Below are 27311 nucleotides of genomic sequence, written 5' to 3'. Positions count from 1 at the left end.
CTACTACAGAAAATAACTACTACTTCAAGGAAGATCTCCAGACATACAGAACACTAACAACATTCTGTAGTTGCTTATCAAATACTCTTGACAAGGAGAATATGATTTGGGATTTTGGTTACATTTTAGAAATGCAAAATAGCCTTTTGTCCACACATGTTCGAAATCATTGCATATTTAATGTGGAACATATATTTTTAGAACACATGCAAATATATGCAGTAGAATCTTGGCATAATCTTGTGTCATTCGTTCAATGATTTAATTGTTATAGAGATTTCATAATGTTCACGAAACTATTAGCTGCCAGATGGAGAGTCCTACCTAAAGCTGTTCACCACTGCTACACGAGCATCGCATTGTTTTAATTTTCTAGGAAACAGTAAAATTAATATTGCTATAATTTTCATTGAAGATGGGCACCCTGTATCTTTCAGTCTTCTAACTTCCTAAAATATGCAAATTAGATTTTCCCACAACTGTAAGAGGCTCAAATGTGGATGTAAAGGCTTGAGATTTTGCATCTAAAGAATTTTAGTCCTGCATAAAAACTTGAATTTTCCATATTTTATTCATAAGGCTTTCATTTTGTTTTAGGCTTTCTAATAAACATTTCAATTCTCCTGTAGATAAATTTTCTATCACTAATGGTAACCTCTTTTTTAAATTTTCTCTTTGAGGCTCAGTATCTTTTAGGTATCCCAGTTGTTTTTAATATTATCAGTGGCCTTTGTACTTGTCTATTTTATCAGTTGGTCTCTTGAGATTTATTTGTGGGACTGGGGGGAGAAAAGTCATCATCATGCTAGCTTAATGAAAGATTATCATCTCTAGGAATCCTTTACAAAGAAAAGCCATATTAAATCAAAGCCAGACAAAGGCCATGTAAGCATGCGTTAACTATGGAAGGACATGAGCTATGGAAATCTGAAGCAGGTGTCACTCTAAAATGTGCTCTCCAGGCATCTCCTGAGTATCTGAACCGATCTTGCTAGACTTTAAATAAGCTGAAAGTGAATTCCTCTACAATATAAGAAAATTGGGGCTGGTGAGATGGCTCAATAGTCAAGAGCACTTGCTGCTCTTTTTGAAGATCTGACTCCATGCTCAGCATCCACATCTGGGCTCCCAATCATCTGCATCTCCAGGTCCAAGGGTAATCTGACATCATCTTCTGGCCATCCAGTGAGAGAATTGCATGCATAGAATTCATATATATGTGTGTATTCAGGCAAAGCAACCATACACACAAAATAAAAGTAAGTAAGTGTTTAGAAGAAAATTTAGCTTTGGCAGACCCCTAACACCAGATTCTTACCAGGACAATGAAAATTTCACATAAACAATCAGATTAATCTTTTAATACACAAGATTTACTGTGGCATGTGTGACAGCTATGGTAAATACCCAGCCTCAGATTACAGATTTCAGACTACATTTAAGTAACACATTTAAATGTTCATTTTATATTGAGACAATCTACTGACAGTGTTGCCACTGGTATATATACATTTGAGAACTTCCTTGTTTTACATTCAGCAATCACTACTTGGGCTTTCCAGGGTAAATGGATTACTATTCTAATCCTTTATATGAAACCTCATGATGTGAACTGCAATCTCCAGAAAAAAGCCATTTAAGGAAACCCAGAACACATACAGCTTCAATAAAGCATCAGCAAGATCAGCGAGTAATTTTCATTTCAAGAGATCTGTTTAGAAAAATTTAAGAACAGTAGAGTCAATTGTGAATTAAACCCTTATGGGACTGGTTCCACACTTTCAAAATATGGTTTAAGATGTATAAAGAATGGAGCAAAATGGGGAAATGTACCATACTTTTTAAGAATGACAATTCCATTGAAAAATTGTTCCTAGATTCCATAGCTATGTAAAAGATAGATAGGGGCCTAATTGTTGTAAGGCAAGCCAATATAATATACCACATATTCCACTCACAGGAAGCAAGTGTAGCTACAAAGATGTCCAGGAGACAGAGGCAGGCAGATCTCTGTGAAATCAAGGCTAGCCTCATCTATAAAGTGAGTCCAGGACAGCCAAGGGTATACAGAGAAACCCTGTCTCAAAAAACCAAAATTAAAGAAAATGATATGTTAATAGAAGGGATTTTAGGGAACAGTGATGTCCAGGGCCCCCTGACTTTAAGAAACAAACTTATTTAGATTTTTGTTCTTCATGTTTTAAGATATGAAAAGGAAAAAATTATCTGTGGAAAGTTTATGGGAAGGAACAATTTTATCACCTGTTAGAAAGAAGAGTTTGCTTTTAAAAATACTATATATATATATTTAGTTGTTCAGAAGTTAGAAGTATGCAATCAGTCAACCACTCAGATTAATTATATATAATGTCATTTTTTTTACATAAAAAACAAACTTCTTTTTAGTGTAGAGTTTCGTGGGAAGGGAGCTGGTGAATGTCTCATATTAAATTTCATTACCAATCTTAAAAGTTGGCTATTAAACAGGATTCTTTATACATTTTTATGGATAACTGCATTTAAAGAAAGTAACTTCTCTTTCTCATTCTGTTTTCAATTTTGTGTATATATAATATATGTGTGGTGTGTCTTCATGTGGATACAGACGTGTGTGTGTGTGTGTGTGTGTGTGTGTGTGTGTGTGTGTGTGTGTGTAAGTAATAGGAAAACCTCAGTGACTGTCCATTGGTAACCATTCCCCTTCTTTTATGGGACACATTTTCCTACTGGCTTCAGAGCTCATAGAGTTGGCCCTGTTGGTTGGTCATATGTGCTGCCTCCACAGCAATGAAATTACAAGGCATACCACCCTCACCTGGTCCTTAGGCCCACAGGGCTCTGCAGCAAGTACCTGAGTGATTGCTATCTCCCCAGGTACCTCTCCTTTTTTTTTTCTTTCAAATTTTATAATCCTTAATGATAATGAAGAGGTTCTGTCTATTATGCTCATAAATGCTATTTACAACCCTTTACACTTTAAGACATGACTCAAGACGATTTTGAAATTTCTTTTTGTGCTCTTAGATACAAAGTAATTCTTTTTAAAAGGGATAAAACCTGGGTATTTAGTTTGTGTGGGAAAATAAAAAACAAGATTTGTATCTAAGAACTTTTATGGGCCTGGAAACTTGAGACATATTGCTTTACAATTTAGTAATCATGCTAGTAATTAACTAAGGATGTCTTGAACAATGGCAGCATTGAAACCCACAGTGAGTAAGGATATGCCAGCATTGCACACAGTTAGAGTTGAAATCCTTACTTCTAAACTACTTTTAGCTGAACTGTGATGTTTTTTCTTTGTCTCCGGTGTGATTGAAGAAATGATGAAGTAAGCACCCCTGTGAATATTTTGTGGAAATTGCTAGACTCAACTTCAAGTCTTCTGATACCGTAGAGGATGGCATCGTTATAGGTTAGATTAACCCACCCAACTATGGAGTCAAAAATCACTTTCTGGCTGACGCTCTTGTTGAACAGAAAGGTTGTTTTCTTAAGTACCCCATAGCAGCAAGGTTATGAGTGTGTTATTACACAGTTGTAGAGAAAAAGAACACAAGGTCAAAGTCTTGGTTGAGAGCTTTATAGAGCCCAAGGGCTTATAGAGGCAAGACCTCCATTTTTGTTTCCTCTTTTCCAGTATTTCTTTGAAATCAAAAGGAAAAAAAAAGCTGAGGATGTCTCTCACCTGCTCTTGTGCTCTGAGTACCATAATGGTGGAACCTTCACTGGCCATGCCCAACTTAGCAGGAAGCTGAGCACTCTGGTTCTTTTCCTGCACAGCTGCCATATCCTTTCTCCTCACCCCTTAAGGCTCTCTGTTACCCCTGAGCTAGGCCAGTTGTCCTGCAGATGGTGATATCAGTGGTAATGGTCTGTGTTCTTCAGTCCTCCTAGTTCCACCATGAGGTTCACCACTGCAGCAAACAAATTGAATTGCCTGTCTGTCTGTCTCTCTCTCTCTCTCTCTCTCTCTCTCTCTCTCTCTCTCTGATGCTATTTCAGTTCAAAACTCTAATTTTGCACATTAATAAATCAAATACTGATGGGTAGAACATATGATTTATTGTTATAGCAACCAGAAATTTGACAATAAGGGAGAACTTATGTTGCAACTGATTCTATTCTCAAAATGTACTAATGTGGGAATATTACATTTTGTTGATGAAGTTATTTTAAAGCAAAATAAACTTGGCCTTTTTTCCAAAGTAAGAAATAAAATAGAGAATCCCCTGAATAAAGAAGGTTTAGATGTTATCTCCAATAACCAAAATTTACCATTTACAATAACTGAGACATTTATTTTCACTTGGCATTGGTCCAAGTCATTTCTTTTCTATTTACTTCAAAAACTGCCTTTTTGTAATAGGAAGGTAAATGCCAATATTGCTTCTTCAAGAAGAAAATGAGAGTGCACCTTAAAAATAAAGGGAAAAATAAAGATAGAAGGTAAGGGTGTGGATTAGAAATTTTTCTCAAGAACCACACCTGCTGGCTTTTCCATTTTCAACATCATCATTCATACTGAGCCTCAGTTTCCTCATCTGCATTAGACAGGAAGGCAGGCTGTGACGAATTCAGTTGTCACACAAAGGTCAGGTACCTATAATAGTCCCTCAGTCACAGTTTCCATGCGTGGTGGCTGTATCTCAGGTGTTTTTGTCATACCTGGTTCTCAACTTACATCAAAGCAGGCAACCCATATGGAGAAGCAGCTGGTCACTTAATTTCCCCTTGTCAACACGAGGAAACAACTTCTGCTCTTAAAGTTACTTTTGACGGAATTGTCTTGGAGTCCTTTCACCAAAAGCAATAGGCGTTCATCCTTGGTACTTGCTGGTCATGAATTTAGTAGAGCAACTTCACTAGAGATTTATTGCTAAAAGCCTTACACAAAAATCCCCTGGGGGAATCTAAGTACTCAGGGGATCCATAATGAGACATTTGAAACGCGATGTTTAAAGAAAATTAGATTATATTCTTTTTTTGTACCCAAATGAGAAAAATGTCAAATTATTAATTTGTGAAGGCTAACCCAGTCAAAGACAATAAAGATTCCCTTCATTTCTCAGATGCATATACATTGTTCAATCCATGATATCTGTAAGCATGTTTTCCATTTATAGAATTAGAGTAAAATGTTTCACACATTTATTTGGGTTCTCCCCATGAGTCATCCAAGTGAGCATCATTTCATCAGAAGACTTTGATGCCCTGTTTTAATTGCTGGTCTTTGAGTGTCAGTATCAGCCTCCCTGTCAGAATCAATTACAAAAGACTAATTTTTTTAAATGGGAGTAACCGTTCTCTTAGCATACAGACATGATCAGGAACTGGCCTTGTATAGATGTTAACATGGAAATAAGATGCTCTTTTAAATTCTCTAGCATTCATGGGTAAGCTCACTGTAGGCACACGGGCAGAAGCTCTTGGTCTGAGTGGTTACACCATAGTAGCGTCACGTGGAAGAAAGGAGAAGGTCTTTAGCACCAAGCACTTTTTAGTGCCGATGTAGCAGTTAGGCATCTGCTGTTTTCTATCTGCTACTGCTAGTTATTAAATTACTGATAAAGATGTGGAAATTATACCACACATCAGCTAAGCACATTGCATATAGAAGTCCACTAAGAGGAAAAAGTTGACCATGAACCAATATTTGCCTAATCTAAAATATGTACTTTAAGAGTATGACTGCCAAGGGCTGTGCTCTGTAGCTTGAAAGGTGAGATTCAAAACATCAGGGGAGAGTGAGATCTTGTTTAAGTTCTTTAGCCTCTCTTTAAATATATGTCTGGAAGTTGGAATGATAAGAACTAATCACAAAATAGCAAGTATGATGAATGCAAGTCACTTTATTCTCCACATAGCATCAAGGACTTACCAAATTGGGGGCTTTTATCACCTGACCCACTGTCCAAAATGAAGCTACTTACCTATAAGCTAAGGGTAACAGCATGGTACCACCAAGAGAGAAGAAAATAAAGGCACATGATAATGAGAAGTACACTTGAATGGAATAGCAACGAGTGAAAATCACTCTGAGATGCAGAATTTGGTCCAGACATGATTATTACATGTCCTCTATTTTGCAATCACAACTGACACTAGTTAGTGAAAAGCTCCATGCTTCACACAATGCATAGTTTAAGTCTTGCCAAAAAAATACAAGATCTATTGTGAATCAGTGGGGCCTTTGTCACCGTATCCTATATATTCCATCAATCTATTAATTAGTTTGATCAACTTGTGAACTTGTGGCTAAGGTGAAATCTTGTCTTTCTGGGAGGATCCTGTATTCTGCTTCTCCTTGATCTTTGTCTTTCCCTTTCTCTCTGCTTAGAATCAAAGCTGCAGCTGCTCATAGTAGATGAGGGGGGAGGGGAGGTGTGAGGGAGGAATTGGGAGGAGAGGAAGGAGGGAAAGTTGTGACTGATCAAGAATGTCAAGTAAATAAATCAATATAAATTTTACTGAAAATTTAAAGTCTGTGGTTAGAAATAAAAGCCACAGTACTGAAAATATAAAAATCTGTTCTTATCATTTTTGTGTGGATTATTTTAGTATTCATTTAAAGCAATATTTCAGTGAAACTCTAAGAAAGTATGGTGTAAACATAAATTTAAAAGTATAAATGTAATTCCTACAATTAATCAGATTTTGCATTCATATCTTCCCTATATTCCCTCCCTCAGACATGTTGATGTCTGTGCTTCATTATTGTCTGTAACGTGTTCATTTTCAAGTTCTTACATTTATATTCCTCTTATCTGAATGAAGCTATTACTCTTTGGCTGTACAGAGTTGAAGGTTGCTAGGAGTGAAGGTAAGTCTGTTCACAGTCAGCAAGAATAGGTATCCTTATTGCTTTTCATGTTACCAGTAGCCCCGTAGTCCATGGAACTAGTCACAGCTAACAAGCCTAAATTTGAAGTATCCTTTCTCCACTCTGAGGGGGGTGGACCATGAATCGTGCCTATAAGGGCACATTAGCTATACACAGAACGGAAGTGAACAGAACAGAAGCATCATGCTCAAAACTAAGTGCAGATAGGCAGGGGCAGAGACAACAGAACAAAGGCTGCCAATCAAAGGCTCATAGTGGCTATAACTCAGCATTCACCTCAAAGGGGATCTCTAGATAAAAAAATGGGAAAATGGAGACAAGAAATTTTACATTGTAAAAGCCTTAATCACTCTTGGCAAATCATTAATGAGAAATAAACCCTCTTTCATATAAACGGCAAGTCAGGCTCATCTTGTTCTTCATCCATGTGCTAACTGCATGACCCTTGCTTTCTTTGAGATAGGATCTTTGCCACATGCTGTATTCACAGTGTCAATAAATCGCTGGCCTTTGTGCTGCTGCCAACTTAAATTTCAGTTTTATAATTTTCAGTCCTTACCAAAAATTCTGGGCAACCTGAGGAATATCATTTTTACAGAGAGTTGCTCTTTGACTTAACTTTAAAGAGTACCAGGATTGGATTGTTTTTTATTTTTTATTTTTTTGAGGGCCAGGTTGGGGGAGGGGATGAAGTAGGTAACACATTCTACCTCTTGGGCCAAGAGCTGGTGACGTAGTTCTGCTCACTTTGGAAGAAATACTTGGATCTGTATGCAAACAAACTTACTGCTGAATATTCTTTCCCAAATTGAGGACAATTATGAAGCCATGATAAAACTGTATGTTATCATATATGCTCTATACTTCTATCAAAAAGGCCTTGAATTATTGTGAGGAAAAAAATATAATGGAAGATAAATGAAAGTCGTTGAATAATAATCCATCCTTTCATGCTGTGTGTCAATCAGGGATGGCTTAGCTACTGAATTTCTATTCCTCCCAACCCACCAGTTAGAAGTTGAGCCATGTCTTCACCACTCGTATTAGAAGTGCCTTCCTAATCCTTTCCCACACGCTCCTCCCTGTCTTGAATTGAATTTCATAGAGTACTGATTTTTCTCCCTAAATGCTTCTCTGTATGAGCGACTTGCCTAGTCCTCAAAATGTACTACACGGGCACCAATTCTAGCCTTCAGTCTTCCTATTTTTCCTATTTTATAAATAAATAGCTCAAACTAGCCAATTTAAAGATATGTCAGTCCATGTGAACACACGCCCCAAACTCTGCCTTTGTAGCTTACGCTCTGTATAGTCTAAAATTTGCCCATGGGTATTTGCTCACCCTTGCTTCAAGCACCAATCCATCAACCCTCCACCATACTCCCAAAGTTCTCCCTTCCTGACTCTCCATGTAAACTCTGACACCTGTGGCTGACCACACCCCAGGCAATTGCTTTATCTCACATGTCTCTTTTGACTTAAAACTAGTTGCCTGGACCCATCCTACAGTACATTACCTTTCCAGGTTTCCCTCCTTCTGCTTCCCCTGCATCCCAGTTGGTATTTCAACAGGAATCCCAGGCATAAGATCAGTGAAAAGTCTTTCCAGGACTCCCTTCAGTCATACCTCAATGGATGGATACCTTCACTTGTGCTGACCTACATACATTTCCTGTGAAGATTTGGTTATTAACTGATTCTTTCCCTCTCCCAAACTGTTCATCAAATATTTTATATGCTTTATTTATTCTGACATTGCCTAAGTATATGGCACTTAGGGAGAAGTTGAGCCATGTCTTCACCACTCGTATTAGAAGTGCCTTCCTAATCCTTTTCCACACGCTACTCCCTGTCTTGAATTAAATTTCATAGAGTACTGATTTTTCTCCCTAAATGCTTCCATGTGTGAGCGACTTGCCTAGTCCTCAAAATGTATTACATTTTGTCATACTTTATTAATGGGAATTAATGTCAAGGTGTTTGTTGTTACTAGAGGGCCTTTCTAGCAAGAGTTTAATTGTATTATTTAACCTCATATTAGTAAAATAGTGTTACTAAGTACATGTTGTGTATTCCTGAGACTCTAGGCATAGTATTTATGTAAATCAACATTATATTTTACATGATAAATTCCTATAAGGAATGATACAACAGTGTACATGTAAGTAAGTTGGCTTGATAACTAACTGGAATTATAGTATTTTAAAACTTTTACAGTGATTCAGGCAGTGTTTTAAATGAATTGCCTGCTAAGTGGTATTGTAGTGAATAGAATGAAGTTTTATGGCTTCAGTGTTTAAAATAAATAGTAAGATTTAGCCTCTGAAGGGGAAAAGTGTCATATTTTACATGATATTCCTTGAAAATATGTCTCTTTACAGGAAAAGAGGCACAGAAATACATCACAGGTAGAAATGTTTAGCTTTGACTCTTGATCATATAATTCAAGGGAAGATAAACAGATTTAAATTTAAAAGTGAAAGTATTAAAAAAAGAAAACTCAATTCTAGATGAGAAGGTTGTGTTTCTAATGGAATCAAACACGCTCTGCACAGCAGTGGTCAGGATTGGGAAAATTGTAATAATTGCTCGCCGTTATACTGCCTGTCTCTAAGTTGCCACTATCTTCATGCAATTTAAAACTACGACAAAATAAACCTATAGATAAACGTCTCCTTTGACTAGGGAAGGGATTGGTTGTTCATTTCCTATCATTCATATTTAGCAATATAACTTCACTAGAGTGTGGGATTTCAGGATTCCAACGTGTCCATAGTGAAATGAGCTTAAAGAGCTCCCTTTGCAGCCTGTGTACACAGGGCCATTATTGGCTGCTTCCTACACAGTGGTTTACTCACACTGATAGGCTGCCCTGCAGCTTTTCCATCAGTCAGAACAAAACAACTAGCAAACTGGCCTGGCATAAAAGCAGTTGAGAAAGAATGTGACCCTATATTAGAGATAGTGGCTTTGTCGAGTGGAGGGACGGTGCAATGCCTTTCTTAAGCTTGGGATTGAATTTGGCAAAAAACATAAACACCTTTGTGGCAACATTAGAGAAAAATAAGCTATACAAAGCTAAAACAGTGAATACATTTTGCCTTGTTTTTGGAGGTGTTCTTTTCTTTCTTTCTTTTTTATTTTTGTTTTTTTGGTTTTTTTTTTTTTTTTTTTTTTTTTTTTTTTTTTTTTTTTTTTGAGACAGGGTTTCTCTGTGTAGCTGTGGTTGCCCTGGACTCACTTTGTGGAACAGGCTGGCCTTGAACTCACAGGGATTCGCCTGCCTCTGCCTCCTGAGTGCTGGGATTACAGGTGTGGGTCACCATGCCTGGCTTTGTTTGTTTGTTGTTGTTGCTTTGTTTGTTTGTTTTTTTGCTTTTTGAAACAGGGTTTCCCTGTGTAGCCACTGGGCACTGTGGCAGACTCCTGTAATCCCAGCATTTGGGAGGTAGAAGCAGGGGGATCGCTGTGAGTTTGAGGCCAGCCTGGTCTACAAAGTGAGGTTTTCTTGTGAATCAAATTTCACTGTGTTCCCTCTTTGAGCTCAACCTTTGTGCTGAGTTCCTATTCCAGTTATACATCTTGGCTGACTCTAGTTGCACAAGACTATACCTCTGCAGAAGGCAATGCGAGAGAGGCAAAATAAATCCTCACTCCATCATGCGTCTCCAGACCAGATACTGTGGTAGACCCTTTCCAAGTTTGCTGTCTGCTCAGATCTTGGCTACTTGTTGGTCCCTGAGATAATTTTCCAAGTGAAAACAAGAAAAACTTGGCATGGTTTTAGAAGAAAATGCAGGATAAGTTTCCAAGTGTATGGTGTCTCTGATGAAATTCTCAGTGGGAATCCACTAACAGAGAATTTTAGCAGCCTGAATTACCTTGTGAATGTTTGCCTGTGCTGAAAACAGGTGTCTGTAGCCTCCTTATATGGAAATGACTTTGGCTGTGCCTTCTGCAGATGAGGCTTTTGTGCATGTTTTATAAGCCTTATTATGTTGGTCATCAAGATGAAATCAGGAGGCTACTTCACTGCCCAGAGTATTTATCAGAGCCCATTGGATGGTGGCATGGAAGAATTCAAAGGAGCTGGTACAATGGAAGAGGAATGATTGGTCATCTTTCTGGTCTTAAGGAGTGACCACATGGGGGAAAATATAATGGTAGGTAAACTTATTTCAAGGAGACAGTAGCAAAGAGAAAAATGCATTAGAAATAGTTGAGTCTAAGGTGCTGTAAATCTTACTAGAGCAAATGATCTTGCTAAGGCTTGAGTGTATCTACCAAAACTCAGGTTACAAGTTAATCTCCATAATAAGGTACAGAAAAATGGGATTTCTAAAGTGTCAAATGGATTTTAAGAGCTTTGTCCTCATGAAGTCTTAGAGGAGTCAACCTGTAGCCAAATGAGTGGGTCTATGAATTAATACCTTATCACCATGGAGGTGTGTTCTTATATAAAAAAGTAAATTACTATGGTTCACTTGCACTCTTTTACCAAACTGCAACCACAAATAAAGTCCTTATTAAATACAAGTGCATGCCAGCTCTATAAACATCATGTCCAAATGAGATAAACTTCTTTTTCTATGTAATATTATGTCTCAGGGATTTTGTTTTAACAACAAAAAATGACTCTAGATGCACTTCATCACAGAGACTACAAAATGATGAAGGTTTATGATTCTCGAAAATTCTTTCTGTATGCATGGGAAGACTTTTGTATTGTCCACAGCCACCCAAACACATCACTTTTGCAGTCAGTCAGACTCTAACACGGTTCCAATTCATTGTAGTTTATCTCTAATATATGGTTTGTGAAAGACTCTAGGGCATGAGGAACACTCTGAAGTAACAGATACCGATAAAGTTTACCTAGATCCGATCACAGCACAAACACCATTTCTAATTAACAAAAGAGTCAGTCCAGTACTGCTACACCTTGCTATCAGGGAAGCTAAATGGAGACTGGCTGCCCCATATAGACTTTCATTTCATTTTCCACAAATACTCAATTTACTGTGATCTCTCCTGACCTTGTTCTCACTCACCAACATATCATAGACACATGAATACCACTCTTGTCTCCTTTCTCATCTTATATTCCAGTTATCTGACATCATGTTGAAGAGAGTATCCCAAAATTAGGGTGAGCATAGCAAATGGGCAATCTGTTCCTGGGTGACCAATTATTTCTCTTTTATGTCTTCAGTTTCCACTTATCCAACATTTATACAGAACAGCATTAAGTGTTAGCTATCTCTTCACTGAGACTTATTAAATGAATGCTAACTTCCTTCCTAACAATTAAAGCCTACTATATTTTATTTTTATATTGTGTGATGTATATGTGGGTTCAGAGAACAGCTGGTAAGAGTCAAATCTCTCCTTCTACCATGTGGGTCCTAGGGAATCAAATTCAGGTTCTCAAGGCTTGGGAGCAAATGACTTTACCGGATGAACTATCTCACCGTCTTTCAGGGATCATTTCTATAGTTGGTTACTAGTGAAAATACTTCTTGAACAAAACTCCACAATCAGCTCATGTTTGGACATCTGGTCTTAAGCTACAGGCTCTTTAGGAATGTTGATCCCAGTGTATCACACAGTATTTGGTTGTGACCATTGCTCCTTTTTCCTAGGTTGGATTCTTCTGGGGCTAATGTCCTACTTCAAATACATTTTGAGAATATTACTCATGACAAAGTGCAAGGTAAATTTCAAGTTGGGTGTATTGAGAAGTACCCCCTTCAGAGATGGATTTATGGGACAGGCCTATCACAGAAATATTTCATAGTCATTTTCTGTAGAATCTATGAATTACCCATTTATCAATTTTACCCAAATGAGAACACATGCACTATGTTTTCCAGGAGTATATTGGAAACATGTTGGCCTGTTTTGCTCTCTCCTGGTTGCTTACTACCTGAGAGCATTACTGTTGTCATATGTGCTTAGTAATAATTTGCTGTGCAGAAGAAAACAATGCTTTGTGCCATGAGTCTGCCCTTTCTAGCCAGATTCATACCTGGTGGTCTTGTTTCAATCTTTGCATCACAGACTCAAGGAGCTTACGTGTGTTTAGCTCTTTAACTCAGTACCCTCACAATGGCTTGCTTTGCTCATCATGCCATCTCTAGTATCCCAACTGATTCTGAGTTAAACTCAAATCCATTTGATCCTAGACCAGCTTGGGCGTGGTTTTCTCTTCTTATTGGCTGGGTGTTACCTTGGGTGTGTGGCATCAGGCAGGATGTTTCTCGCTTGTTGTCACACACACAATCTGTAGCTGTTGTTACATAACTAACTTCTTGATTTCACTCAGATCACTACAGCAAGATCACCCCCACAAAGAGTGCATCAGGAATCCACAACAGTGATGCCAAATGCAGGTGGAAGCGGGCTGCCAGAATAAATGAAATGTGGTCCAAATATCACTATACAAATGGACCTAGAGCCAAATCAGTCCCTTTGTAGCCATCTTTCAGCTGGCTCTTCCACATTTGTTCCAGCTCAGCTGTAGTCCTCATTCATGAGCTGATTGCTGCCCCATTTTCCCTAGTCATAGGCACCCCATTCATTCACAGCTTTGTTTTCTGGAAAATTATCATTCACATTTTTTTGTAGCTGACTAGCGTAATGATGACCAAGATTTAGAAAACCCGGGCATTTGATGAAAAAAAATTGGAATAAATTGGGATCAATATAAAAGCAAAATGGTCCTATCAAATATCTAAAAATGAAAAAGGTGTCATTACAGTTGCTAGACCTCCAATTTAACTTTTAAAGCAATTTTATTTATATTTACATTAGAGATATAAAATGATACGAGTCAGCCACTTAAAAACTTGTCACTCTGTAAATGTTAGGTAAACAAATGGGTAAACAAATGAAGTGGATTGAATTGGAATTATTTGGATAGGAAATATAAAGCCAATATATATTTTTCAGGGTTTTTGAGAACTTCATAATTTGAAGGCCTGTTTTACAATTTGAATAATAAAGAAATGCAACAGTAAATACCAACATAATTTCAAGCTGAAATTTTTTTAAAAATGCAAATTATGTTATCTTTTAATGAATGGACAGCATATATTTCCTTGACGAGTAATATTCAATATCTTTGTGCATATCTGATAGCCATGTCTGGGTCTTCTTCTATGTTGAGTTATTGCTGCCTTATAACAAGAATATTGCCTTTAGTTTGCCCTTTCATTGTTTGCTATTCTGATTTGAATTGTTAGAGTACCTTTCATGTCCTGGGTGTTAACTGCTTGTGGGCTGAACTGTTAACCAATAGTTTATAGCATCCTATTGGTTACTCTTCCAATTTGCTGCTACCCCTTTGTTATACAGATGCCTTTTAGACTGATGTAATATCATTTGTTTAAATTTTTGGCTTTATTTCCTGCACCTTAAAGATCATCTCCAGAAAGTGCATGCCTGCTCTAAAGTCCCAATACACTCACTTCTAGGTTTTTTTCTAGTGGTTTTGTACCTTATTTTCTTGTCTTTGTTGCACTTTGATTTAATCTTCCTAACTAGTAGGAAGTTAGAACTTCCTGCTTGTATATGGTTAATTTTAAGTCGCTTTCTTCATTGAAGGTTATTCTTTCCTTATTATGTGTTATTAGCATTTTGTAAAAAGTCAGTTTACATTGAGGCATTATGTATTGTTCCTGTTTGTTATCATGTCAAGACTATAGTGCTTCTAATTTTACAGTTCTACGATATTGCACAATGAGGTAACAAAGCCTTTGTTGCTTTGCTCTTTTCTGTTTGTGGTGGATTTCTTTAGTGTTGCATGTTTGTTGTTGTTTGTTTTCTCAGTATCTAACGTGTGATCTCTTCCTCCCTTGTTTGTAGTAGGCTACCTCCTGAGTGTGTCTTTACAAGGAAGAAACAGGGGAAGTGGGTGAAGAAGAAAGGGAGCAATTCCTGGTGAGGCACAAATTCCACCCTAATGAATTGATCTAAGCCTAATTGTTCCCCCAAAGATCCTATCTTTAAACACTTTCACACTGTTAGTTAGGATTACAGCATATGATTATGACAGGGTGCACAAGACAGACAAGAGAGTCCATAGCAAGGAGATGAGAGTACTTGAGACATAATACAAAGGTAAAGAAAAATATCTGAAGACTGAGAATCTTCTTTTGTGACTCATTGTTAAGTGTTCAATATTGTGTTAGAAAATAGATTACAGAAACAAGGAAAAACTATATAAGGAGTCACTGCTCAGACTCAAAAGTCTGGGACAATTATTCCAGGGCGATGTAATGTCTGGTCACTGCAATCATGGGCTCCTGTTATATCATTTTGACAAACTAAACCCATGCTGATTCTAGATAATGTTGCATGGCCCAGCAGAAGTATTATCTGTAATCTTAAAATATCTAAGCAAGGCTTCAGTTTTCACACACTGTCAGGAAGAAAGAATTCAGAATTGAATCACATCAGAAGACAAAGCCTTAGCAAATACCCAGAGACTACTTGATAGGGACAAATAAGTACATGATCACACTTGCACTCAAAATAAAAACTGTCCCTACAACTTCTAGTTAATGAGCCAGGGTTTTACATAGTATGTTAGAAAAATATTGTGTTCAAAAATAAAATAGACCCCAGAGTCCACGAAGAGCAATGTTCTTAATTTTGAATAAAAATTTCAGAAACCGAAAATAGATATGCAAATGAACCTGAGTATGATTCAGTATCAGTAGTCAAGAAAAAGAAAATGGCATAAACAGTCTCTCAACATCGCAGCCACGTGAAATAATGTGAAAAGTCGATAGGGCATGTAGTATGAGAGAACTGAGATTTAAAGGAAACATGGTGACACAAAGGATGATATGAAGAACTGCTGAAGACCAAAGGAAAGGCAATAAGTGGTCATATTGTGGGAGAGAAGGTCCCCGTCTGTCAGCAGTCTAGGGGAGGGGAATAGGGCAGAAGAGGGAGGGAAGGGAAAGATACAAGAAAGAGGATAACAATTGGGATGTAATCCAAATAAATTATAATAAATTAAAAATTTTTAAAGAGAAAAGAAAACAGCACCTAATCACTTTAAACTAAAAGAAAAAAAATCCACAAAGAAATTCAACAACAATGAAACAGGATGAACAGAAGAGTGAAGTCTCTAAAAGAATGAGTCACTGAACTTCAGAGCAGATCAATAGATTTTTAATCCTACGAGGAAGAGACCAAAAGATAGAAAAGAAAATAAGCAAAGCTTTAGTGACCTGTGTGACAGCCAGTCAAGTAAGTCTCCAACTGGAAATCTCCAAACTAAAGAGAGAAAGTTCAACCACTCTCTCCCTCCGTCACCAAACCCTATCTCTTCACAAGACGTGAAGAAACATTAGCTACAGGCACATCATCTGCACTTCTTGGGAAACATCTATACATAGAGATCTAGGAGGCTCAAGTAACACTAGGCAGGATGTGTGGAAATAAAAACACAGTGGGGTGTAACAGTATATCACAAACTTAACAAAACCTAAGAAACACAGAAAATCATGGAAAAAGCCAAAGAAGACCAGCACTTTATAAACTAATAAATACTGCCTTGCAGTACACAGGCTTCTCATGAGTAAAAATGGCCATCATCACATGATGGGGTCACAGTGTTCCAATATAGATGACTTGTTACCTAGAACTCTAATTTTAGGGTATTAGAGGAAATCAATACAAACGCACACAAAAAAGTTCAGGACTATTAAAATTACTGTGAGACAAACTAAAGCCAGATTAATCATCTGACAGCAGAGTTACCTTATGAAACATGACAAAAGTTTCATTCAGATTCAAACAAACATAAAGTAAAATGATAAATAAGATAGTAAAAGAATCCTTTTTTGTTAATTACAAAAAAAAATATATGATGGGTAGATAAATCTCAATATATTATGAGATATATAATATAAATAAAATAGTTGGCAACAATATTTTATAGGCTAGAGCTGACCTAATTGAATCTATTCTTTACAATTCTTATATGATCTAGCACATTATTATATCTGAATTAACTGGGATGAATTAAAGTGCAAATGACAATCCCTTGAAATACTATAAATTTATGTCCAATGATAAAACAAAAGCTTTGAAAACAATTTAGCCAAGGTATTTGAAATCAATCTAAACAATACTTAATTGAATAGTAGAAGACATGACAAGAAGACACTGAAAGTTTAAAAGCTTTGATGGACTATATTAATAAAAATGACAAATGTTCTCATAAAAATGTCACACATGAAAATCTATTATAACCTCAAATGAATGAAGAACAAAACAAAAATACAACTTCACATCAACTACATGATGTACCTTTAAAATAGGACAACACGTGGGAAAAATGAAAATATATCCACCATGCAGAGAATGTCAAAGAAAAAGGAAAGCAATATATTTATATGACGTCTTCAAAGTTTCAAGTTAAATTTAAAATAAGATATAAATGTACAACCATGTAAAAGGTAAAAAACTAAAAAGCCGGACAATAGGAAAAGCTGAAGCAGCTACGAGAAATAACTCTGAAATTCTTTCAGGGCCATGCTAGGCTAAGGAAAAGCAAAGCATAGGCCTGGAGGAAAAAGCATAGCAAAGCATAGGCCTTGAGCAAAGTACAGCCTTGAGGAGCTGAATTTTGTGTAAGAATGCTTCCTGTGGAAGTATAAGGATCTATAAAAACTAGGCATGACCGTTTGCATATTAAAACTCCAGTATCCAGCGTTGGGGCTGAGACAGGAAAATCCCAGGATCTCACTGGTCAGCTTCAGGTTTGGTGAGAGGCAGTGTCTTAAGGGATATGTAATCTGGAGAGTGACAGAAAAGTCACTCAACATCCTCCTTTCGCCTCTGCATGTAGGTACGTGGGTATATGCACACACATGTGCATGCAACATATACCAAAAATGGAGGAGGAGGAGGAACAGAAGAGGAGCAGGAAAAACAAGAGGAGGAGGAGAAAACATGTTTACCAAATGACTTTCAAAGGTGTCTTTGAAATGTATTTATTCACAACAAAGAAAAACTGATAATTTCATGCATGTCTACCAGTTGAGGAAAGAGTATAAACAATGTCACTCAGCAACAAGAAAAAACAAACAGCTAATCAGGCAGGTACAGAGGTAAATCTCAAAAACATAAGGTAAACAGAAACCACCTGGACACAATAGCATATAACGTGTTAATCCTAGTGAGGATTAATCTTGACTGAGAACTGGACAAGCATTAGAGTCAACTACAGAAACAAATTTATAGGTATGTCTGTGAGGCCTTTTCAAGTTTAGGTTAATTGAAATATAAGGACACTTTTTAACCATGAGTGTCAGCATTCCGTGAGATAATGCTCTGAATCAAATAAAGAGAAGAAATGAGGTGCAGCACCAGGAGCACCCATCCTCCTCTGCTCCCTGAGTACAGATGCGGCATTAGTAGTCGCCTCCTGCTGCCATGACTTCGCTGATATCATGGACGATGTCCACTGGGGCTGTGAGCAAAAGTAAACCCTCGCTCACTAAGCTGCTTTTGTAAATTATTGTTGCAGCAATTAGAAAGGGTCTGAATATCCCTTTTCTTTATTAAAAATTTAAAACCACTTACGTACAATCTACTGTGCTTAAAATCAGACCATAGTTGACCTTGTTACAAGGGAAGATTGGCAGAGGAAACAGGAAGAGACTGCGCTGATAGAAAATTTACCTGAATTAATAGACGGACTGGCTATATGAGTGTCAACTGTTCACAAAAATCATACAGAGGTCGCCTTACGACCCAAGAATTTCAATCCAAGTACATATTTCTTTATTTAGAAAAATTCCATTCCCAATAATTCTAGAATTTAAATCTCGTTTAATTTTAACCCCTATTTCCTTTCCCTCACGTCTCATCACACTCCTCAAGGTTATAGTCAGACATGGGGTTTGCACTATCAGTTGGCATTTCTGACTATGAAAAACTACTTAGTTTTTGCTGTCTTGTTACAACATTTTGCTATGTACAATTAGCCTTCTGTGGGGAGAAAAGGCAGTGGGCCTCTTGGGAAGCTGCATCAAGCTCTTTAAAACCCACAGGAATGCCAATTAACACAATATCAGGGCATGCTGAGCTCAGCTCACAGAGCTATTCCAACAACACATGCCTGCTCCCAATGAAACACATGCTGTTTCACTCTGTTCATACTTCAACAGTCATCTCAAAGAAATGAGAATCACAGAAAAATACCAAGTCTAGCCCACCTATTTCACTACCATTTTTATCTCTGTGTTAAAAAAAAAAAATATATATATATATATTATATATATGTACATATATATATATTATATATATATATATTTGTAAGTTTTAAGATACAATTCTATAGAAAAAGATGCCATCATAAAGGAAAGGCACAACTGGCCAAAGTATTAATTTTAAAGATTTAAAAATTTTTTTCATTTTAATTTTAATAATTTATTCAGATTACAGCTCAGTTTTTATCTCATCACTTGTATCCTCCCATTCCTCCTCCCTCCTGCTTTCACCTTATTCCCTTCGTTTAGGTCTATGACCGAGGGGGCGCTCCTCCCTCACTATATGGTCATAGGCTATCAAGTCTCATCTTAGTAGCCTGCTTATTCGTTCTTTGGGTGCCACCAGGCCTCCCCACCAAGGGAAAGTGGTCAAATATGGAGCACCAGAGCTCATGTAAAGTCAGTCCCTGCTCTCCACATAACTGTCTATCCATTGGGTAGATCAGAGTAGGGGTTTGATGTTGACTATTGTATTGTCCTTGGTTAGTGCAATAGTTTGAGCAGAATCCCCTAGGCCCCAATTCATTCATCACGATGTTTTTCTTGTAGGTTTCAAGGACCCTCTGTGTCCTTCTATTTCCCCATCTCCTATATTTCTCTTATTTAAAAGTCTCAGTACTCTGGGTAAGATGTAAGGACATCCTACTAATTTTAAATATTTTTAAAGTCTCCTGATCTAAGTTCCTGTCTTCTTCCATACACCAGGCCTATGTCCCCTTATCAAATTATCCATCTTATTGTTTTATGTCCCTAAGCCTTACGTAGTGAAATATTTGGGGCTTGAGACCCCTCCCCAATCATGGCCTTAGTCATTATGCAGAATAACAATAACTTTCCAACCTTTTGAGTTCTGAGAAATCAGGTCCAGTGGCCAGCCAGGACATAGAGGGACCACATTTCTTAGAGCATGAACCTCCACATATCCTTAACTATAATGAAGAGTAAGCACACTTCATAATGATAGAAGAACATAGAAATTTAGCTTTTGCACAGAGAGACATATGTAAATGTCTATATAGACACACATACACACACATTTACAGATATCTATGTAATTAAGTATTTTAATGTCTACCAAGCTAATGCATTGTCTAAGCTTAGCACACTCATTGAGTTACTAAGCATGTTAGTTTTTTTTCCATGATAACATAACTGAAAGTAATAAGTTACACAGGGGAAGATTTATCTTGGCTCATGTTTTCAGAAGGGTATCAAGACAGAAGGGTATATGCCAGGGCATAGTATGATAGCCAGGAAACAGAGAGATATGAAGTGGCTAAAGGCAAGATACTCTGTCAAGGCCCTGTATTCTCACTGATGTATTACTGACAACCAAGTTCCCTCTCCTAAAATTTCTAACCTCTCCAGATGAATGGTATATAAACCTGTTGGAGACATCACATAATCAAACCAAAACCACTATAAGGGACATTATTCATTAAACAAATCCAAGTACAAATGGGTTAGTGTTTTGGTGTTAAGAAGAAAAAAAGCGCCTTAGCCTCTAGTGATAAGAGATTGTTACAAATAAAACAATGCTACAAATGCAACATGTACATGTTCATAGCATGTTCTAGAATAAAGAGGCATCCATGAACACCACATTATGTGTGTCAGAATTTAAATATATATTAAATATTTAAATATATCTACACTATTTCTAAATGTGATAAACAAACCATTATCTAATAGATATGCACATCAGGTCTTATTATTTCCTGCAGTAGGAAGCGTGTGCTATGTATAACCCAACACTTTGAGAAGCCACAACAGATTGTGACACCACCTTGGTCTGCAAACAAATGGATGCCATCATATGTTTATTACTCATCTTAGATGTCTGTTTTTAAAAAATGACACCTAAAAATATTTCCTAACAGCTTCTCCATTCAAACCATAATTATAGTCTTACCAGAGATGAAACCAAAAATTAAGAACGGGTACTTTCACCTTGAAGTTCTTTCAGCAACATGCCCTTGCTGCTTGGGAGGCTGTATAAAATATTTGTGGCAAATGCTTTATGCAATTAACCCAGAGATGAGAAAATATCAACTTTGATTTTGAATTTCAGAGCTGATGGGTGTCTTAATTTCTTTTTCCTGTTGCTGTGATGAAACTAACAGAAGCCACTTAATGGAGAAAGGGCAGCAGAAGGCTGAGTCAACTGGCCATCTTACTCTCTAGACAAAAAGCTTTCAGCTGGATCTTTCTATTTCTTACAGAATCCACTGTCTAGGGAAGAGCCCAGCTGATGGACAGGAGAGATTTTCATACATCACTTAATGATGTCAGACTAATTTTCACAGGCCTCGCCTTCTAGAGGTTGTTCTCTGAGTGATTCTAGGCTCTGTCATGTTGATGACTAGCACCAAGGGCCAAAATGGGCATTTTTAGGCAGCAACAACATTCTTTGATTTAGAGTATCAACTTTGATGATAAACTTACTCTAGAAACAGCTAGAGGATTGATGAGAATATTCTGTCACTACAAGTAAATAAATTGGATTTTAAAGATAGCCAAGCTCTTATTTCAATGTTAATAGACGTAGGTTTAAATATAAGGATTATTGTTTGTTTGTTTATTACAGATAGAGTCAGTCCCACTCTGGTGGGCCTCGAAAGTATGATAATCCTACTGCATCAACTCCTGATTCCTAGGATTACAGGTGAGTCAGCATGCCCACCTTAATTAAGAAAAAATTAACAAAAAAGGACCCTAACAAGTATCTGTCTGGAAAAAATCAAAATTGTTAATTCAGTCACCAAGAGAAGAAAATTCTATGGATTACATGTCATACCTCATTTCAACATTCATAACACAAAAAAATTGAATCACAGGAAACCGTAGTTACTGGAAATGAGACAATGCTGGAAAAAAGTTCAGAATTATTATAGGTCATCTGTTTCCTTTTCTGAAATCAATAGCTGCCAACAACACAGACTCTATATAACTCAGGCTATATTTGTGCTTGTGTCCCATCACCATTTTAATGTTCATCTGGGTATAGCAGCTGGGATGACACAATATAGTGGCTTGTCACCACCCATCCCTTGAGTCATATTCAGTGGCTCCCAGTTGATTTCTACAAGTTCAAATAGTGTTGGGAAATATCTAAAGAGAAAAGCTCCAGGTGAGTGAGAGGGTGCCTTTGGTAAATAAGGCAAAAGAGGGTGGACTTTCAGGTATGTGACTTGTCTACAAATCTTCCAACTGGGAAATTATGATAGCATTGTAGAGAAGAGTTCAGTCCTGCCAAGAGGATAGAGACCAATCAGATATGGATATTTGAAGACTCAGTACTGTGGTCAGGTATAACACTTCATAAAGTGAGTATCAGGTTTCTTATTGCTGGGATAAGTTTAGCAGTCCTAAGATGTTTCTATTTTAGAATATTGCTCAAAGTAGCACTCATTAGTGGTGAGTGGATAAGATTGATATTGTCTTCAAATGTTCAGAGGAAAGCATACACACTTCACAGGAGAAGAAACTGCAGTAGAGATTGACTTTAGGTCTCCTGAGGCTATTTCCTGAGACAAGATGTAGAAACCATGGGCTTGACAGGTACAACACACACCATCTAGTATTCCATAATTCAGTGTTGACAGTCACTGATTTGAAAGCAGAGTATTAGCTACCTTCAGAGTGTTCAGCATGTTCACATATATGTGTGTTATACTTGGCTGTGAGTCTAAGGGAGGATGAGAATTAAAGGCTTTGATTGGCTTGCTTTCTACTGACATTAGGGCCCATGCACAGCACTTTCATGAGTTCTGGAAGTTGCTCAACAGAATTACTGGACATAGTGAAATCTTGAAAACTTCTAAATATAGAGTAAGTTCATCAGAAGTACAAGTGGACTGGGAAACGTTAAAGTATGGCTTTTAATTAAATTATAATTTTAATTAAATTAGGTCATCTCTGCAATGGGCAAGTGATTGTGGTTTTGTGTGTGTGTGTGTGTGTGTGTGTGTGTGTGTGTGTGTGTGTGTGCAATAGAAAATATAAAAAAATTAAATTTGACAGATTCAGATGTTTAAGACTTCTCTTTCAATATTTTGATGAGTTACAATTCTGAAGAAAGAAGTAGTAGATTAATAAGCAACAACTCCTCTTATCTTTATTTCTTACCATCATTTCTCAACTATAAACAATTTTAACAATGCACAACTATTGAGTAATAAAAGTCTATCTCCTCTTTACCCCTTGTTTTCAGTGTAAAGTTTCAAAAACTTTGCAATTCCTAATTGGAGGACTGTCTTTGTTATCTCAATGCAGTTACTCCCAGTGTAGTTTAAAATGGTTTCAGGATGAGAGTTAACCAACAGGATAAAGCAACTAAGCAATTAAACCTTTATCACTAGCAGTTACCCTGCCCTCCTGGGAAATGATGAGGCATCTGATTACAAACAATCATATGGTTAAAAATGTCATCAGTCATGATGATGCAGCCAAACCTTAGCACCATATTTGGACTCTCAGGTTCAGTGAGGTTCGCAGTTGGTAAGCACACCAATTGGCCTGGACTATTATGACTGCACCATAAACAGGAAGAAGGCATGGAGAATCTGCATGGTTTAGATTTCCCCCAAGTGGATGTTTATGTTGAAGCAAAATCTCAGTATAGAACATCTTGAGTTTTGTCTTAACCACTCAAGTGAATTAATGATCCTGTGGGGTTATGGGAACCTCTAAATTCATAGCCAGTCCATCAGAAGTTCAGATGACCTGAAGGGACATCAAAGTATGGATTAGAATGGAAGTGAGGGCAGCTTTGGGGATAACTAAGCTTCTAACTCAAGAGAATTATTTTTTCCCAGAAGTTAGCATGAAGTTGTGCAAAATAAATTGTGAAAGTAACAGAAGGAAAAGCACCTCTTCCAGCCTCTGAAGGCATCTGGACTCACATGCCATATTCAGGCCCATGTCTATACCCACAAAATATATACATGATGAGATGATCTCTATTTTGGAGACATTTGAAGGGAAATGCTATGACAATAAAGCAGGAAGTAGTAGTAAGTTAATGAATTTAGAGATGAAATCAAGTCATTTAATAATCTGGGCATGGGGTGGAATCTACGGACCCATTGCTTCTCTTTCTCCAGCTGTCAAATGACTAATGCTACATACCTACTTTTGAGAGATTTAGGAAAGAATGGTTAATTTCCTAAAGTATATTAAAAGTTGGAACTCCTCTGATTACTTTCAGCAAGTCAGCTCTGTGAATTTATTAGGTTAGGCATTTATGTAAATCCACACTACAGACCAAGACATTTTCCCATAGCTTATATGGAGACCAAGAATATATACTTGACACGTCACAGGAAACTAAAATAATGTGTGTAGGTTACAAGAGTTATGAAATGAAAAAGAATAAACTCTGCTGCTATCAAGAGGGTGACTCATTTTGTAGCACTTACTAATCGAGCACCTATGAATGCCTCCTATATACTAAGGACTCCATGGTGTTGATGAAGCCTCCTTGACAAAATAAAATTTTGAAATATTTTTGGCATTTGCTGTATAAGACTCGGTGTGCTAAGTGACTTAATTATTTTGATACATGTTCTCTAAAATTAAAATTATTGAATATACTGTATTATTTGCCTTTTGCAAATTAAGTGGAGGCTCAACATGCTCAGTCATTTTGTTCCAAATTATTTCATTCAGATGGAGCAGAACCAAAATACAAACTTCAAAGTCAATGACTATAGTTATATTGTATATAAATGCTGAGCAATATAGCTGCCTGTGTTAACTGTGTTTGGGGACAAAGAATAGAAGAAGTGGAGTGCTATTTAGGGGTGGGGTTAGGAGTATCTCATTTAGTAAGACAAAAGAACTGTGTTAACACCTGTTACATTACTGCTTATCTTTCTGATTTTGACCAATCAGCAGTGCACCTATTGAACCCATCGATTGTTGTTTGTACGTACATGTATTTGGGGCTGACCGTTTGGGATTGGATAATCTATCAGGGGCTCATTCTTGGAAAAGATTGATTCTCCCTGTCTCATCAGCCATTCATTACCTATAACTATTTATTTAGTGATAGGGCCAAGTGAAATTTCCCCCATCCGCATTGGTATGTCAACCTATATTGTCATTTATAAAGGTTGTGTCGGAGGTGCCATGTTATTCAGAGTTCCTGGGTGCAACTTCCCTACCGTTTAAGAAAGATTCTCCCTTCCAGCGATGTTCTTGTGGTCCAGTTCTTACACTCTAGCTGCTTATGCTTCTGTGATGTTCCCAGAGACTTAGGTGTGGAGCTTGTGCTATAGATGTCTCAGTTGTTGTTGGTACCCCATGTCTAATTGCTTTCTTCATCTTGCCGGTTTTGGATTTCTATAATAAGTTATCTATTCCTGCCCCTTGACATTAGCTTAAGTGTGTGTTTGGTTTCTGTTGTTTCTTTACTACACTGTCCCAGCCCTTTGAGAAAAAACAAAAAAGTATTTTTGTTCTTTGATGCTACATCCTTATCATGCTACTGATAACACCCTATTACCTAGATATCAACTAATACATCATAATTTTAACTCCTTCAATAATTCCACAATACATCTTCAAAAGCAGTTGGAGAATAAAGACCTAAATAAATTCCAGTTTAAAATTTAATAACAAGATAAAAACAATGTTCCTTTAAATCATCCAATTAGTATATACCCAGATACATTTTATAAAGTGTCCTGACATCTATGATTGGGATGATATTGTGCTCTCTGGTTAGTTTTGACTGATCATGGTATTTTAAATGTGATAATCCTGGTACCACTATTTTCTTGCCACGTGTTCAACATGGGTTTCTTAAAATTTACCTTGTTCAGCCTTAATAGGAGAGGATGCGCCTAGTCTTACTGCAACTTGATAGTGTATGGCTGGCTGATGTCTATGGAAACCTTCCCTTTTCTGACTATAAATGGTGAAAAAGTGGATGATGAGGGGAGAAGGAAGGCTTGGGGTGGACTAGAAGGAAAAGGGGGAAAGAAAACCAAGTTTGGGATATAAAATAAATTAATAATTCATCATAAAACTCTATGTTTCAATATCTTATTCTTAAAAATTAAAGACAACTTTACAAAATTGCATAATATCCCTTTTCTTCAATAAAATACATGTATACATGTAAAAATATACCTGCACTTGCATACACACACATAGATACAGTAGCATGCACACATTTGCATACATACATTCCCACACTATCACACCTATAATGAATACCCTCTCAATTCTTGCTTGTAAATATGACTATGAAAAGTTGATTAACTACCAAACTGATCATCAATTGCCTAACTGGATATTTAAAATATCTGAATATCTGAGATCTCTAAAAAGAAACAAAGTTACTGGCTATGTTCTGTGCATAACTTTCAAAGAAAATATAAATGAGAGACTCATTTATCGTGTTCCTTCTGTTAGAATACAGGAGGAGAGGGTCTTCATTTCTGATTAAGCACAAATATTCCTGAAGATTCTTCTACCCATAGCTTCTGATATGTATTACAAAGCTTAAGAATTGTGATGAGGAAACTGTTTTCTGAGCCCTGTAAACTACTTCCAGATCCCAAGTGTCTCATCATCTCATTGAAGACCCACATTCAGTGATTATGTAAACTGAAAACAGCAGCAACATCAACCACTACCCAAGAAGCTCTAATTGGGAATGAACATTTGATCATTTAACATTGATTGTCTCGTTAAACGTTACATAAATCATTTTATAGACAAGCAAACTGAAATACAGAAAGATTAATTGCCTGACATCACAAAATTAATAAATAATGGGTTTTGGTTAAACTAAGAAGTTGTAACTAAAATGTCTCCTATGACTATTATAGGTGGAACATCAACTATGTCATACACAAGATCAGATAAGCCACCATGTCTAATAAGCCACCTCGTCCTAAAGGTAGCTAATGAGTCATAGCTGAAGTTAATTCCTAGGCTTTAGCCTTGATTCTGATTTAATATTCCATTTAAACCCTTCACCTTATCTCTTAAAGTAAATTTACAGGATAAACATTCAATCTACCCCCTGTTCTATACATAAAATATTGAGGTCAAAGTCATAAGCAAGGTGGCCCGTGAGACTATGATAATGAAAACAGGTAAGAAGAGGCTACTGGAAAACAACAACTTCATAGAAATTACAAAATGGCAGAAGTCAGCTT

At 37.0% G+C, this 27311-nt stretch overlaps 1 protein-coding gene across 4 annotated transcripts in view; it reads right to left on the bottom strand.

The window, feature by feature from the left end:
* Grm7 (glutamate metabotropic receptor 7) overlaps positions 1-27311 on the bottom strand; it is a 901188-nt gene that overhangs the window by 647738 nt on the left and 226139 nt on the right. The gene's annotated exons all lie outside the window — the stretch shown is intronic.

The sequence above is a fragment of the Acomys russatus genome, chromosome 13 (genome assembly GCF_903995435.1).
Source record: "Acomys russatus chromosome 13, mAcoRus1.1, whole genome shotgun sequence".
NCBI classification, from domain to species: Eukaryota; Metazoa; Chordata; class Mammalia; order Rodentia; family Muridae; genus Acomys; species Acomys russatus.
This window is presented reverse-complemented; position numbering and strand designations above follow the sequence as displayed.